Here is an 18406-nt window from a genome sequence, read left to right as displayed (position 1 = left end):
CACTGCTTGATTAGAAACAATTCTAATTCCAGCAAATTAAAAGGGGAGGCTGTAAGATGAACTGATGTGTAGATCAGGGGCATAAAGAATGAATTATTCCTGATAGATGGGATATGAGACTTAACCTTTAAATATTATCTATGTATGAGACTGGGCCATCATTACTGCTGCAGTGAACAAAAAAGTACAGTTACACTTAAGTATAATAATCAGAATCAGAATTTTTTCTTGAATGTTACCATTAAAATGATTATGGTACAATATTATTCCAGAGATGTTGTTCTCAATATTTATTCACCTGCAGTGTTTGCTGTTTACTTTACAGAATGTGATTTTACATGTCAGATAACAGATGTCAGTTAGGGATTAAGAGATTGCATGATCATCACGTCTTCTTCAAATATTGTGATGTTTAAGGCCAGGTTCTCACTACCAGATTTTGATGTTGGTGGCTTCAGACAAATGTGACAGTGTGTCTGAGACACACTGGCAGCTTAGTCATCTATCGTTATGCGTGTACGCTCCGAAAAGAGGTGATTTTAGAAGCTCACAGCGACATCCCAGTCTGCAACTGAATATCTAGCATGTTTGACATTTTAAAGGAATCAGTGGGGGATGAGTGAGCTATCAGTAAGTATGTCCTATCAATTAGAATGCATGAGATGAGTTAGGAGGCACAATATGGCAAAACCTGGATAACAAACAAACAGCAAACATGGTGGAGTACATGGTGAAGAAAACATGGTCTATCAAGGAAATTGAGCAGAATTTGTTTGAATGCTTTAGATAGCATCTATGCCCCTTTGATGCATTCAGCATGCAATATTGTGACAGACTCACCAAACTGAATCCATGGAGAGAAATTGTCAGTTCTCATCAACGACTAGGTGAGCAGAAAAGACTGAATCACTAGACCATACATTGGGCAACATTAATGCAATTTGTCTGTGTGAGAATTGGAACTGCTTAACACACATCAGACAGATAAGTCAGGAGTTCATTTAGGCAGTAAATCATGTAGTGTTTGCCCCCTGTCACAGATCAGCTTTGTAATGTAAACACAGCAGGACTTCAAAATTCCTGAATGCAAGAGAAACATATTTTGAGAGTAAACAATCCAATAACAAAGAAAATCTTGTAGAACTTGGCTTTAGAAGGGCCTTTCCCTTTCTTAGGAACTACTTATCAGAGCAGCTTAAACAAGCTCCACCTTGAATAGTTACAACTTTAAAATGGTTATATGTTGATGCAGAGGGCACAGGATGAGACATGAAGCAAAATATACATAGAACCATTACTCTCTTCTAAACTCAATATGAATTGTAACACACACAGACATGCACTTTTATATCCTCCATATCTGGGATTAACAGAGACTTGACCCTTTAACTTTGTAATCTTTGTGTATGCAGTCATATATGCAAAAATAGTGTTTGTAAGTTTTAAAATTGTAGGATTCACCTTGTTTGATCGGAGCATCTGACATAAAGCTCTTGTATGACTGTCATCACATTTTGGCTGACATCAAATGAACTATGGTGGCTGACATCAAATAGCTATTAACTCACAATCTTAAGGAGACTGAATTTTGTTTGCTCTTGTTTGATCAGTGAACAATAAAATTCATCCTAACTTCCTGAGTTTTTCATTGGTTTAACCAGTTTTGTCTGTTTCAAATTCCAAACATTTATTCATGATATAGCACACTTGGTTAAAAAAAAAACATGGGATTTATACTTCCAAAAAAAATTATAACAATTTGTATGTTCAATTATCAACAGTATTAACCTTGAGTAAATTCATCATTCTTAAGTTTCCTTCAAAGTAATCAAAAAGAGGAACTAGTGAAATGTTATTTGGTATACTTTTATTGCTGTCAGCATTTGATCAGAATCCAACATAAAACTTCTTTGTAGTCCCCATGTGAAACTGTGACAGATAATTTTACAAGGACACCCTGAACATTCAAAGTCTGATTCACACACACACAGGAGTGTTGCATGATCTCTGTAATACCCGGGCACAGCATCTTTGCACCTACCAGGTGATGCTAACTAAGTGAATGTAATTATACACAGTACTGATAATATACCCCTCTGTCACACCTCACTTTTAACTGTATAATTAAATATAGGATTCTTTTTGTCAGTATTATTAATGTTTTCTTCTACTTGAGAAAAATCCATGTATGACAGTATTTCTCAACAACTTCAGAAGCTCAGACTATTTCAGATGGGTTATGTGAACACACCTGGGGGGATATTGGAGACAGGTGTATTTGTCCCACCAGAAAATTATTTTATATCTGTCAGGTTTCCGGTAAGTGCCCCCCCCCACCCATGTTAAACTCATTCCTACGCCCTTGCTTCCCCCTCTATTCTCATTCAAGGAGCTATTTCTGCCTAACTCATGAACCTGTGTTGTCAAGGCAACAACACCAACAACTGGGTCGTTTCACCAGAACAGAAACATTCCAGCCTTACACGGTGTGGAGGTGGATGTGTGTTTCTCATAGATTAAGCAAGACAAGTGTAATACGATAATATGCAGGCAAATAGAAAAAGGATACAAAATATGTCATTGTTTTTTTAGATTGTTTTTACAAGAAAAGGAGTATTGCCTTTCACGAGATTTCAATCAAACAATCCCACTGTGATTACAAAGTTCTCTATTTAGCTTTATGTGACAAGAAAACACTCTTCCGAAACATTCTTGAGACATATGCTATAATATATATATATAACTTTATATATATAGATATATATACACTTGTATACTTCTAAATCATTTGGCAGTGTGAAAACATTTAATAAAATCTTCTGTTAAAGTGTAAGATGCTTTAATATATTTGGGGTTAAGGAAAGCAGTAAATCAGTAATGCAACTTGACAGTATCATAACATTTAATGACATCTTAATAAGTTGTCAAACTATATTTACGGTTATGGAAAATATTATTCATGTACCTTAAAGGTCTCATGACAGCAAATGTCAAACCAATATGTTTCAGGTGTGCACATGTGAAATGTATAAAGAAATGTAAAATCAGTATAATGTTGGGGCATAAAGCTCAAGAGTTTCTGTAAGTTTGAGAATGTAATCATGTTTATGACAGGTAAGTGTCAAGTTGTCATGACACAGACATCTTTGCATCCAACTTAGAATAAAATAAGAGACAATATCAAGCAATGTCAACTTCAACGACAAAAGTCAAGGACATTCATGGAGACTCATTCATGCTCATGACCAAAGTCATAATTATGAAGTGCTTCCAAATCTCCATGAAATTCCAGTGCATTTTACTTGGAATTGAAATTACAAAGAGCCCACTCCAGGTTAGATCGGTGATGGCACAGATGGTAAGTTGAATATCTTCCATCTGGTATTCGCAGCATGGATGTTGATTAGTAAATTCCTCCATTAAACCTCCTTGAGATTGAGTAGTAAACACAATGGGACTAGAAGATCATTTAATGATAATCAGCTCATGAAAGCACTCTCTTTATTTGAGTTGATCAACAGTATTGCCCCATTTGTGTCTCTAGACTCTTATGCACGACTGCTTGATTGATGTGAGATTTGGGCTGAACTCATACATCCCAAGAAGGAACCAGTCTATGACACATTCCCATATTGATCTGTATGAGACAAGGTTTTGACCAGAAATCATAGTTTCTATGACACAGCTGTACTTAAAACTCATCCCCATAATTGCATGACAATAACTTGGCTGCTACAGTATCATCATACTGTATCTACTATGGAAGACCCAGAAAGCCCCACTGCCACTTGACAAATTCCCCAGAGCCACATAGAATATAGTGAGCACAGTTTGAGCCAAGATACCAGCCACTCAACAAAGGGTAAAGAGGGGGAATATGATATCTATTGAAACTGCTATGGGAATCTAAATCTGAAAAATGATCAGACATGCAGAAGTATGTTAAAACACACAGTTATGCAGCTAATCCTGATAGAATCCTAAAATAATTAATTCTAGCCTGGAGAAGTCTCTTCTTATCAGACCATATCGTAGTAAAAAAATATTTTGTGGTGTTGTAATATCCCTAAGGTTTACCGTCACAATCTTCTAATTGTAAGTCTCAGTGAGAATTGGAATTATTCAAGTAAAATCATATATATCATCCATGTAATAAATAAACTGTGTGGGAAGAGTAAATGGTTAACTCAGATCATGCCAGTGGTCTCTTCTTATTGCAGCCAACCATTTATTCCGCTGGTCTACGTCCTTTGGGATGGAATAAAACTGCATTTCGTGGTTTCTTTGTCGACTGCCAGCACAGCCAACAACACAACTGACTTTCCTCCTACTCCCCTTGTTCTGGTAACGTGACAACGCTGTAACCTGTGACCTGAGTGCAGGTGCACAAATATGGCGGCGCAAACATACAGTGGCGTCATATGGTCCTGATGAATTGAACACGCCCCTTTCCGTTGGTGAAACAGTGGCAGGTAGCAGGTCTAAATTAGAATATTTTCATGTTTTCATGACATAGCTTTTCATGCTGACAGGATGGTCCTAGATGACCAAGACTTCAGTATGTTGTAGTGCAAATATGTATCTGAATATATAGTTTTAACTTTTGCATACATAGCTTTACATGTTGTTTATTAGCGATGATGTGAAGATGATGAAGGGATTTCCGTACACTTACAGTGTTTCTTAACATTTGGATCTTGCAGTAAATTCAGCCAGCCTGGGTCTCATTTTATTCGCTCCACCCTGTCCAAACTGTGTTAGTTTAGCTCAAAGCAGAACTGAGTGTGTGGTGTCTGTAGCTGTTTATTTGTTAGAGCACCTATTTAATGATCATTTGTATTCTCTTTTATCCCTGACCATTTTTATCTGTTTGATTTATTTGTCCATGTTTCCTTATTTATTGGTGAAATTAACTGCACTGATCTCCAAACGGTGGATGTGTGAAACACAATTTCCTTTTTATGTGACGCATGAGACTGACAAATAAAACCTATCTTTATTTTATTTGTTCATATATTAGCTGTCCGTGAATACATCCTCCTGTAAATATAATTATTCTCTCCATTGGCCTCGGCGCTCTGATTCGATGCAGAAGATGTCAGTGGGCATTGATCTTTCAGGTTGTTTATCCAAAACAAACTTATTTCTCCGCTGCCTGCGTGTATTTCCTTTATAGCGTGTTTCAGCAGCGAAGCCGGAACAAGAGCAAATTAAAACAAACAAACAAAAAAGCAGCCTATGGCGATTAACGTGACGTTTACGGAAGCTACAGTGATAGTAGCGTCCTTCGTAACCGCCATAGCAACAAAGATAAACTTTACAGGTTAATAACTAGCAAACTAAAGTCAGCCCTGACTTCAGGCTTTGCGCAGGTGTACTGGTCGCTTGTGTTGACGACAAATTTGTGCATAACTTTTCGTACGTTTTCATACGACCTGTGGGTGAGAGCAGCCTGTTGTGTTATGTGTAGTCAGCAGGAAGAGGGCCTGCTAGGTAACCAGCTAATCTCTAACCTTGCAGAGCAAAATAAATAAAAATGACCTTATGTTGAAGTCTTTATTTCCAACTGTCTATGTTTGGCTCATAATTTGATATGAAGCCTCATTGTTCTCTATTCTGATTACGTTTACACTGTTTAAATTTTGATTCTGCATTATTCTTGATACATATGACACAACTCTCTCTCAACGACATGAATCTAGGCCAGCAATGCTCTACTGCTTTTTTGAGGAGAGGAACGGAATCACGGCGGCAAAAATGCAGGATTTTCTTCATTTAAGATTTAACATGTGGAAATGGTTCTGATTCTGTATGAAAAATGTGTATTTTTTTAAAAAAATATTTTGACAGCATATTATCAAAAATACATTGGTTTGACAGTGATACAGTTTATTTTGATTACATGATTCTGTAGTTTTAATGAAGTATATTCTCTGTGTGTTTTTGTCATTAAGCCCAAAGCAACAACTTTCTGCATTTGACACAATGCCCTCTCAAGCAGCAACTACAACAAGCTGTCACAAGCAAAGCCATCTGGCTATTCAGGTGGGAAAAAAAATTGTGTAGTGCTTTGTGCTTCATAAGTTGTAAGAGGTTTACCATCATCACAGAATATATCTTTTGAAGTTGTGTGTTGCGCCGCATAAAATGTAATGTATACAAAAGAAACGAGCAATGCTGTCAATCAATGATGACAGCCGATGAGCTGATTTAGGGTCAGTTTTACATTTCTAACTGGTAATGGTAACTGGTAATGGTCAGTAATGGTCAGCTGGAGGCTGTGAGAGTGGATGTTTGCCAATGGCCATGCACGCTGCTGCTGGTCCGTAGTGTTGTAGTACTCGAGATCGATCTTGGTCTCGAGGCCACTTTTTGAACGTCTCGGTCTCAGAATCAACTGTGGACTCGGGATTTTATTTCAAGATCACAACTGTGGGGATATCAATAAACTGCCTGTGCATTTTTGGATTTATCTATTTCTTAATATCATTACTGTGATTTTGCGTAAAGCGTATTGCTTCGAGTACAACCAATAACTTGACTCATTTATCATTTGAAATTGTTGTCACCGTTAACGGCTGTCACCACCCCCCACCCCCATGAAAGTACATGTGAGTGACAGGAGAAGAGGTCGTGTAACTTGTCTGGAATAAAATTTGGTTACCTGAACTACAAAGAGTTTTTGTGCACAACTACAACCAAAAGAAAACAGCGCAACATGTACATTTCATCCGCACTTAGAGAGGAAGGATAAAGAAAATTAAGCTAAGCGTAAGTGAGATTTAGTGAATACTAGCTAAACCCATTTGCTAACCATTTGTATATGCTTCAGGGCACAGGTTTCATTTGTTTGTCGGTTATTTAACCCCCTAGCTAGGCGCACAAGCATATTCGCTCCTTAGTGTTTGTATTTGTCAGCTTATAGAAAACAAAGGAAAATTCCCACACATGAAATTCATCTCTGCTGTGCCTTTTAATTATTTTATCAGGACATTTCATTATACAGACATATAATAGAGGTCAACAAAAGATGTGAACGAACAGGAATCTTCATTTATTTTCTGTGGGTGTTTGTATGGGAATGTGGATTACTTACAGGTCTATACGGTTTGCATGTTCCACATTTTATCATAAGTGTGTCATGCAGTGTTGGACACTGGTCTTGTCTCGGTCTCGACCCCTCATAGTCTTCGTCTTGATACACTGTGGCCTTGGTCTTGATACACTGTGGTCTCGGTCTTGATACACTGTGGCCTTGGTCTTGATACACTGTGGCCTTGGTCTTGATACACCGTGGCCTTGGTCTTGCTCTCTGTTTAGGTGGTCTTGACTACAACACTGCTGGTCCAGTGAATCAGGAGGACGGTTACAGACGTGTCACCTGCCACTGGATAAAAACGGATCAAATCTGTCGATTGAGAGGTATGGCAATTTAATGTTTGGTTATGTTGTAGTTGCCTCTGAATGTGTAGGAAAATTTTATGTAGCACAAAGTAGCAGCTAAAAGATGAACTGCATTGCACTCGCTAGCTTAGCAGCCGTGCTCTGGTCCCGATTTGTAATTTGGCACTATCCCCTACCCCAGAAAATCTACATCTTTTTCATAGCCCGGTATTGGCAGGTATGCGTTAAGCATTTAACATTAGTGTTTTTTTTATTGTTATTTGGATACCAGGAAATATGACACGTTTCTGGACTGAGGGTGTTTTTGCAGATGTGTGTGTGCTATAGCTATTGCAATATTTTTGACCAAATAGTGTGTGAAATATAGTGTGACAGTCTAGGTTTAAGTAGCTATAACACAAGAACAAGCTGTGGTTTATTTATTTGCTCTGTGATTGAAGGACTGTTTGAAGGCTTTTTTTCTCTTGGAGATAAAGGACTTTTTGTTTGTATCAATTAGCTCATCTTCACAGTTCACATATTTTTAGATGATTAAATAGGCAGAGGCAGAGTAAATTGCATTCAAATGCCACAAATGTTTGAGATGCAATATGTGTTAATTGTATTATTAAAAGTGATTTGTGGACACTATAGAAAGACTTAATTTAGGCTATTACTTCAAAGTAAATTGACTGACTGGTTGATGGATAGATTGAGTGATTGAATTACATTTCTCCCAGGGATATTAAGGGAATATGAAGAGAAGCAGAACAGTTAGAGCCAGCCCCAGCAGCAGTGAGGCCCAGACAAGCCAGCAGTTGAGGTTCAGCAATATCAGTGATGAAGAGCAGTCAGCTCCCCCTGCACAGGATGGTAGGTCATGCTTGGATAGTTTGAATTTACCATGTAGGCTCACATTCAAGTTGTTTGTCACTCCAGTTATGCAGTTACAACTGTCTTAAACATCCCTACACTCATAGTTAACACAGTTGACAGAAGTTAGGACACAAGAACATTAATTAATGTGCATAGTTCATAACTACACAAACACACGTTTGTATGACTTGTACTTGTATAGCGCTTTTCTAGTCTAGCTGACCACTCAAAGCGCTTCACTTCATGCTGCATTCACCCCACACACACATATGCTGTGCCTTCAACTGTTTCAAGCTAGTGTTTTACAAGTCTATTTTAGGAGTTGTAATTACATGAATTAAAAAAAATGACAAGTATTATTTTAAAAGTATTATTTTAAAGTATATTAATTTATTTTTGATGTGCTTTGTTTAACATTCAGTTCAGTTACATGGCTGCTTAACCACCATTTACTTGCACATCCTGGGGCTGCTCAGTGGTGTGGTGGTTAGCACCATCACCTCACAGCAAGAGGGTTCCAGGTTCAACTCCCAGCTGAGGTCTTTCTGTGTGGAGTCTGCCCATGTTCTCCCCATGTATGTGTGGGTTCTCTCCAGGTACTCTGGTTTCCTCCCACCACCAAAAAACATGCATGTTAGGTTAATTGGTGATTAAGCGGGTATAGATAATGGATGGATGGTTTCATCCTGTAGAACTAGACGTGTTTGGGTGCAAAAGAAACAACACTAACCCTTTTTTGTCGATCTGTCATCATCCGTTTTTGTTGCAGTGAAAACTTCCTCTTCTTCGTCTCTCTGGATGTGGCGGTAAAAGATGCTTTGTTTGACATGTCGACAGTGCTAATTTCGACAGAGCGCCACCGTCACTAATGGTGGTTGCGTGCAACTGCAGTTACATATGACTGAAATGACAGATCCCAACAGGGAAACGCTTGGTGAAATTAGCTGGTGGCGGTAAGAAATTTGGCAGAATGTGGCCGCCACCAAATTCTCTATACAGGAAAAACCCTGGTATGTATATATGTATGTACATATGTTTGATTGTGTGTCCTGCCGGGATTCGAACCACAGTCGGCTGTGTATGTGGCATTAAACTTTGCTATGCCATGGCCACCCCACACTTGCTTTGTGTCCCATCTAGGCCACCCTAGTAAAAATGTCCTGGATACCCCACTGCTCCTGCTGAAGTATTTTATTTGAAGGGCTATATCTTGAACTATACCTTGTTGTTTCACTTAAGAAAAATAAAGGTGTTGTTAAATTAAACAGTTGCCTTATTTTTTTAAAGTCATTGTTTGAATAAACAAAAACATTTAGAACAAATTTAGCCAATTTAAAATGCAGAAAGATTATGTGAAATGTTGTGTAAATGTTACTTAAATATAGTCCATAAATAAAAGTCAGAAAAAGTATTTAAAAATTACTTTGAAAAGCCATTGATTTTAGGTGAGATTTTTCAGTTTCAAGCAGTCAGAAGGAGAGAATAAAATTCAATTCCCATATTAATAATCTTCAGTAAATTACCTGAGGTTTTCCAGTAAAATAAACTTATATAAGCAATTGAAGTTTCCTTGATGATCTCCCTTGTAGAATTTACTTTAAGTATTTTTTTGGGCTTTTCAATGCCTTTATTGATAGGACAGTGGAGAGAGAGAATGGGAATGACATGCAGCAAATGGCCGTCCAGTTCAGGACTCGAACAGGGGCCAACTGCATCAAGGAGTAGTGTCTATATATGGGACTGCTTAACCCACTAAGCCACCAACCACCTTACCAACAGTTCCAAAGTGCCAAAACTTTCTTCGGTTTTCCCAAGTAAATAACACTCCCAAGTTTTTTTCAGTGTAGAAGTGTAGGTGATCAGCAGTGACTGCAATTGGCACTGAGTTAGGCTGTTTAGCATTCAACTTTTTTAAACAGTTGAGAGTGAAACAAACAGATTATTTGGAGATGTTCTATTTGTGCATAAGTGTCATATCACCATGAAGCTAGTCTTAGAGAAGAAAGTGACACCGGGTGCAGCAGCATCCAAGGCACATGATTACCTTTGTGTGCTTGAATCCTGAGTAAAGACAAGCACCCTGCTTCATAAATGCATACCTTTAAATGTGGATTTACTTTTGACAATCATAAACATTAAAAGTGAAATTTAAATTTAATAACATCTCCTCTACCATTTACAATCCTCTACGTTATTACAATGTTTTTTTGGCAGTAAACAGTTGTCTGTTTTCATATGTAATATTTCAGTTTGATGTCTGGATTCTCTCAGTTTTTCCTGCCCTCCCTGTACACATGGATTCTAATCACCTCTACCAGCTCTGTATTAGTTCAGTGGCTCCCTCATCTTAAAATCTCCCAGGTTTCCTTTTCTCTCTGCCAGACCCTCATCACTGTTAAGTTGAGTCCTGTCTGCAAATTGTGAAAATTATTCTGTATTTTTGTTTTTAATGTGTTTTCCTGCTACGGCAGCGTTTTGGTTGTTTAAATGAGCCTGCATTCAGGTCCTCGTCATCACACCACCTAATGACAAAACAATCCTTAACTTTGCCACTTTGGTCTGAAAATTCCATGTATTCCTTGTTTTAACTAAAGGGAAAACTAGCAATCATTCACTCTTTTGAAGCATCAGGCCGAAACATAAAAGACATCTGATTCAAACTTGGCTGATTAACCTGGCCTCCGGACTTTGCTTCGTTTATGGTTCAATTTAAGGAACAAGTGGTCATTTGAATTGAAAGTCAATGCTTAAAATGTCATTATGCAACAGATCATTAGAACCTGCTTTTTACTTCAAGAACAGAATTACAACTATCAGTGTCAACTACAGTTATCAGTGTCTGATCAAATTCAATATAAGAGGATTAGTGGTTTCTAAGAAAGCTGATATGATAACTCACAACATTCTATTACAAAGGCTTCAATATGTTATTGGGATTAAAGTAACTGCATTAGGCTATTTTAAGTCATATTAATCTGCATTCCAGTTTGTTCTTGTAAATGAAGAATCTTCCTCACACACCAGAATATGTTATGGCATTCTGCAGGGTTCTATGCTAAGACTGATTCTTTTTACTTTATTCATGCTTCCATTAAGTAACATTATTAGACAGCATGGCATAAATTTACATTGCTATGCTGATGATACTCAGCTATACTTATCTATGAAACCAGATAAAAAAAACAATCAGTTGTATGGACTACAACCATGTTTTAAAGATATAAAGAACTGGACAAATTGAAGTTTTTGCCTTTGGACACTCTTTTTTTCTCTGTGTACATCTACGATTACTGTTGTCATCAACTTGTGTTTCTCTTTCTCAGCAGGTATCGCTGGTCCGGTGTTTGTTGCCCCCTCTTTCCTCTTCTCTCAAACCCCAACTGGTCAAGGCGGATGGCCACCCTCCCTGAGTCTGGTTCTTACTGTTAAAAGGGAGCTTTTTCATTCCACAGTCGCCTTGCCCAGGATCAGAACGGAGGATTGGATCGAAGAGAAGTTTCGGTGCAATCAGTTGGTTTCTGTATCAAGGCTACTTTTTTTTTATTATTATTGGCTTTGTATGAAAGAATTGAACTAATTTGGAATATACTATTATGATTGTATTACAATGAATTGGAGTCTAATTGGCTTGAACTGGATTGTGTCTTTGAAGTGCAATTTGTTGTAACTTGGTGTTATATAGATAAAACTTAATTGAATTGTAATTGATATGGGGAGTTAATCAGCATCATATCTTCCCTTCACATTATTATGTGATATGAAAGCTTAAAATCAGGGTCAGATCATATTATAAATCATATTATCAAACTTGGTGCTCACCTGATATTTTCAGGACATGAGGACGAAGAAATGGATGTAATTAGTGAGGCATGCAACACAAATTACTGAATTTAGGCTTAATCACATTGGGGGATATTGGGGGTTTGATTTTCACCATGTGACTCTTAAATTGTCCTTGTGGATTGTTGTTTGTCTCTTTTGTCTCTGTGAGGCCCTGTGATGGACTGGCAACGTGTCCAGGGTGACCCCGCCTCTTGCCTGATGACCGCTGGGATAGGCTCCAGCCCCCCCGCGACCTGACGGACGGCTTGAGCGGGTATAGAATATGGATGGATGGAATTTCACCATGTGTTTCTGTGTATTGTGAAAATCTGTGTGTACCTGCTGACAGCAGGTATATATATAGTATAGTATATATATATACTCCACCCTTGCCACGTCCATCACAGGGCCATACAGAGACAAAAGAGACAAACAACCACACACACTCTCACACTCACTCCTCTAGAATCACCAATTAACCTAAGATGCATGTTTTTCAATTCAATTCAATTTTATTTATATAGCGCCAGATTACAACAATTGTCATCTCAAGGCACTTAAATAATATAGTCCATGTTTTTGGAAGCCGGAATATCCGGAGCGAACCCACGCATACACAGGGAGAACATGCAAACTTCACACAGAAAGGCCCTGGCCTACTTTATTTATATGACTATGATTTATAACTTGCCATTTTTCAAAGTGACCAGTATTACGTGTGGTCAGGGTCAGAATACAAACAAACTCACAACCTGCCAAACCACAAAAGCTTGAAATATTTAGCTTTACTCTATCAGACAACTAAAGCTTCTTCATTAGATACGTGTTCCCTGGGTGACTATTTGACATCCAAACAGCAACACACTTTTCATGGACATTATCACGCTTAAGCGCCCTATATTCCACACCAAAATCCCACAATCTTTACCTCTTATCAAACCAGACATTCCACTGTAAGATCCAGTGACAGCATCAAATGTATAAATGCCACCACCTGACAGTTTCTATTTTCATTGCACAGTGATTGTAAGTCATTTGAAAACAAGCCGGCTGTAAATTCTGGCAAGGGCACTTTCTTTCTCTCCCTGAGGCTAAAACATCAATAGCAGAGAGAAAGGCCAGGACAACCTATAGCACAGGACAGATCGATAGCACAACAAACTCAGTAAAGATTGACTGGAGAGTTGCCTGGAAACATCCTGCTTAAGATTTATGATAGAAGGAGGACACAAGCCAACATGAGAAGCTCGAAGAAAGAAAGTTATGGGAGGGTCGGAAGATTCTCATTCTTTGGCCTTTCAGGGTCTAAATGAATCTCCGCCAATGTCTTTTCTGGATAATTTTTCAATTCTTAATGCCAATGAATAACATAAACAGAGTGTTTCTTATAACTGTGTGTACTTTTCTTAGATTAAAAACACATTGTTTTAGATTAAACTTAACTGTTGAGAAAAGGGAGAGAAAAAATTTTTATCTACAGTGGAAAACAGTATATCGCTAATATTCTAAATATTAAAATGACTAAAATGCTTACAAAATGGTATGAGATATGAGATTGTACTGCTCCTGCATTCTACCAGACAGCCCTTAGCATATGCCGCCCAGCTTCAGTATGCTTTGACTGGTGCAGCGGCGTTTCAAAAATTCAAACTAATTGAATATCCTTATCTGGCAATGGACTACCCCCTTTTCTCTGAAGTGAAACAGAGGCCAGCTCGAAAAGCTGCACATTTGAATTTGCCTTAAGACACTAGGGAAACTGTGACACACACACATGCACCTTACTTCACTGCACTGCATTTATTCTGGATATAGGGTAGGTGAACCATAACCAAACCTCACACTGTACTCTGCTACAGTCGAGATAAAAGTTCTGGGTATTGTAGAAACAACCTGGAGCTATAGCATTTTCCCAGATTTTTCTTGTTTAATGAAATTAAGTATTTAATACCCCATGGATCTTTTAAAGTAAAGTAATTCTATTTAAAAAGCTTTTTCTGTCTGACAGAGAAGAAAACGTGGCTTGGGAGCAAAAACAAGTGACTAAGCGTGGAATCTCAAAGAAAAGGATAGGAGACAGCTGAGAAGCAGCTGTGTTTGTGAAAGGCTAAAGAGAAAATGACAGTGACAAAAGGGGAACTGCATAGACCGCTGAACCATTAAGGGGTTAATAGTCAGAGGGAGGCTGATAATGGAGGCTGGAGCAGCTGTATAGGAACTGCAGCACACAGAGAGTCAAACACCATAGAAACCACTATCATGAACCAGAGAAAAGCACAGGGAGAGTGGGTGAGGAAGGAAAACAGGCACCACATTTTTTCAGCATGTCAACACTGTGTGGAAACTCAAAACCTAAATCTGTTGAATGAAAAAAAAATGCATGACTTGTTTTACAAACAAATACTTTCAGTCATTCACTTCCAATACAAATCTGGAAATCTGAGTTTCCAGATTTTTCACACTCATTTAACACGAGCTGTATGTCAAGCATGGAGCCAACATAAGATGTTCCTGAAGAAGGCTATATGGCAGTGATACAGTTAAGGATCCTTGAATCCTTATGACTAGAATCTGCAAAAAATTTAATATGACCTTTACCATATGATGGCATGACTGTGGCATCTACATAATAATTATATACCAGTGCTATCCCTAACGCTTAAACATAGTTACAAAAAACAAGCAAATCTGCAGAAATATGCACAACCTAAAACACATTCCAGAGAAATGACTTATGGAGCAAATGTTTTTCTTCAGCTGCAGCAATATCGCCTGTCAGCTTCTGCACACTCTCAACAGATCATACCTTTCACTTTACTCCAACGTGTCACAGTGATTTGAGGCAATGGAGAGGGGCCTCAGAGAAGCGTCATTCAACATAGCTTCCTTTTCAGTTTGATGTGTGTTGGAGAGGAGACACTGGGCTACAGATTGGATAACACATATGCATGCTCTCAATAATCTTAAGATATCAGATACACATACAGCACTGAACTTGAAGCACTGAAGCAGGATTTTTTTTGCTTTCCGCAAAAATAAATTTTGTTTGTATAAACTTGAACTGTTCTCACACAATCTTTGAACTAAAGTTAAAGCTAAAGGCAGGATACTTCAGCTAGGACTTCTTGTTCCTCACTCAATATACTCATCAGTGGCCAGAGGAGGCTGTAATTAAGGTTTACAGGGAAATGGCTGTGTGTCATATGCAGTAAATTAAGTAGCATGACAGCTCAGGGGATGAGCAGTCAGACTGTGACCTGTCTATAATAAAGACATGAGCAAAGGGAAGAACAAACATATCCAATAGGAGTGGCAGAGCAGTAAACTAACCATGAGTATACACACAAATCTGCATGCACAGGTATTGCATACACACTCACAAATCAAACACTGCATCAGAGTGCAACAGAAACACAAGCTCTCCAAATCTGAATTTTGAAGGGGAGGCTGGGAGTGAAGTGTTGGTCGATTGTGTGAGCAAAGTATGATGAAATTACACATCTCTCGTGTCTCAGCACTCCCACCAAACACAGTGTTTCATAAACATTTGAAAACAGACAGCAGACGATATTGAAATGACTCAGAGAACTGCATGTTGACAATATTTTAAAAGCAGTCGAAGGATGCATGCATACACACCTGCACACTCAAACTTAAAGCTGTGACTGTACAGCTGAATCTCTCCAACACTGTATTGAATGACAAATATCAGCTTGCAGCAACATTATTCATTCTCTCAAACTCCTTGTGTTGTGATCATGCCCTAATGCAGGAACAGCCTCAGATCAATAACCTAATTAGCCATAAAGCATATGCATTACGGTGATACATTAAATGCCTGGCATTTCTTTGCAAAGCATCTCACAAGAATTACCATATAAATCAATGGCAGTCATTTATTAAGCAAAGAGCTGTTGTGGCATAAAATGAAAATGTTAGTTACAACACACATTAGAAACAAAAGGTCATGAAAGATAAACAGTTAAGATACAAACTACAAGGAAAGCTGACAGAGTGACAACATGCTGTGACCCTTCTTGTAGAGTAAGTAAGCACTGAAGATCAGACAACTGAGAAAACCCTCAACATGCTCTCTTTCCACTCTTTGTGCTCAGCTGGACCACAAGTAATTCAATACACCTCTCCTTGTGCTGGCTCACTCAAACGAAACACAAAGCGAATTAACAGTATCAGGTAAAGCACTATTTAAACACCACGTACAGTAAAATGTGCATTTCTGTGGGCGACATTTTATACATACATGTAAGCCCATACTGCATGTGTGTTGATGGTGTGAAATGACTTATAAATCCAAAAGATCATCTTGTTCTGTACGATTCCTTCACCAAACTCAATACCCAAGAGAAAAACTGCTACACAACACTAGGCTGATCTCTCCATAGCAACACAGACATGGTAACACAAATCTATTTCAGAGCAGGGGCTCAGCGCAGCACTTAAAACTGTAATCCAAAAACAAAATAGGGAAAACAGCGATCAATTATCAAAAGAGCTTCATGTTCATACTTACTATCCTTGTGTGTTGCCAGCTGCAGCCTACGCTACGTGTCTCCCACACTTTCCACTCTTTGTAAAGTTGTTATCAGACATCTACAGCAGTGCCACCCCTTTGTCATATACAGAGGATGTGAGCTAAGCAGCTGACATTTAATTGTTCAGTGAGGTGTGTTTTCTTTCAAGGTGTTGGTTGTGCTCACAGACGCGAATGCAGAAGTCAGTGGAAACATGGATGCCTAATGAGAGAAAAACAAGTAACAGCAGGCTCTGTAACAGCAAAGAGATGACCGATAGAAAGTTTAGATCCACATAATGTTCCTCTTGGCATAAGCCTGCAAGTAAATTATAAAGCTAGAAGCAGATCTGTCTACATTAATTGTTCCAAGATCCGGCATTCAACATTACCTCAGTGGCATTGCAGAGCCAACACAAACACACAGCTAATAACATTCTGTCTTAAGGAGAGGGAGCAGTCCAGTTTCTCCTGGTATTTTCCTCATTTTAGACAGCTAAAACATTTATATTCAGGATTTATTCGCAGGATTTGCTAAAAATGAATCATAACAGTTATAAGATAAAGTGAACATTAAAAAGGGGGGGGGGGGGTGATAACAAAGAAGAAGATTTGCATGTATGAAAACAACAAAACTGCAAGGATACAAATCAAGAAAGTGAAAACTTTTTCTGTTTCTTTTTTACACTGTAAACCTCACAGTCAACCACAACTAAATGTGAATATACATCCCCCTAGACAGTGTCAAAGAGACTCTAAGTTGTGTTTAAGTGCCACTTTGATGGATACTGTGTTGACCTTTCCTTGATCATATAGGGTGATTATATGCATGTTGGCCTGCAGTTTGGCAGGAGCTGCACAAAAGCCCTTACTTTAATAGCTTTCCTCCTCTTTCAAGCCATTCATTCCGCTGTGACACATACTACCTTGTGCTCTCCTAAAAGGTGGGCTGACACACACTTGACACACACACACACTGTAGAGTAGCTTACAGGCCTGTGACATCCAACAAAATAGGTGATGTGACATGTCGAAGTGAGAGATGGCACCTGGCATAAGATATTCTTTTATTTTCGTGATCTGTTGATGATGTTGCCTCTGACAGAATCAGGTTAGCTGAGTAGACCTGATAGAATCAGTACATTTATAGATAATAATGATAATAATAATAATATGGGCAATATGCCAAAGAGCAACTTTATTCATATCAATTAAGATAAATGTGTGTCGTTTTTTAAGCACATATATCAAATCTTTTCAGCTCCAGCTTCTTAGTCGTGAGTACCTCTTTTTTTCTATCTATTGTGCAACAGATACATAGTATCGATTATGTTAATAAGATCTATGACTTTATTGTGCCTTACAAGTAAATAATGTATTCTTGACACATTTCAACAATTAGTCCAAAAAAGCCCCCAGGGGAGATTTTCTAAAGGTTCAGGTTCTCATAAATGACATGGTGAGCCAACAGTAGACAGAAGTCACATTAATATACAGTAATATTCAAGCACTCCAGCCACATTTTAACATTTGCAGACATTTTCTTCATTTTCAGATTTCTGATTGTGGTTGGTACCAAATCTATCTGACATAGTTTAAAGGGATTTATCACAGAATCCTGCTAAACAAAACATCTTCGCATTCTGAAAAATTAGCGTTGTTGAATAATAACAAATATATTAGTGTTTATGAATTACAGCGTTCCTGCAGGGGATGTTACTATAGCAGTAAGTGGCGGGTATTAGAGTACTTACACAGTGTATCACAATAGAAGTAGCAATGCACCTTTCAAAG

The 18406-nt window shown here is 38.2% G+C and overlaps 1 protein-coding gene across 3 annotated transcripts in view; it reads right to left on the bottom strand.

The window, feature by feature from the left end:
• The window catches only part of kcnn1a (potassium intermediate/small conductance calcium-activated channel, subfamily N, member 1a), a 74876-nt gene that overhangs the window by 52484 nt on the left and 3986 nt on the right, over positions 1 to 18406 (bottom strand). The window contains exon 1 of one of the 3 annotated variants that reach the window (XM_072363939.1): positions 16613 to 16662. The exons of the other annotated variants lie outside the window; for them this stretch is intronic. The gene's annotated coding sequence lies outside the window, so the exon portion shown is untranslated. Of the gene's footprint in view, positions 1 to 16612; positions 16663 to 18406 lie in introns of those variants that run through there. 3 annotated transcript variants of the gene reach the window in all.

Source organism: Leuresthes tenuis, unplaced genomic scaffold, assembly GCF_036924035.1.
Source record: "Leuresthes tenuis unplaced genomic scaffold, fLeuTen1.0.hap1 SCAF_14, whole genome shotgun sequence".
Taxonomy (NCBI): domain Eukaryota; kingdom Metazoa; phylum Chordata; class Actinopteri; order Atheriniformes; family Atherinopsidae; genus Leuresthes; species Leuresthes tenuis.
Note: the sequence above shows the minus strand (reverse complement) of the source record. Positions and strands in the feature narration are given on the sequence as shown.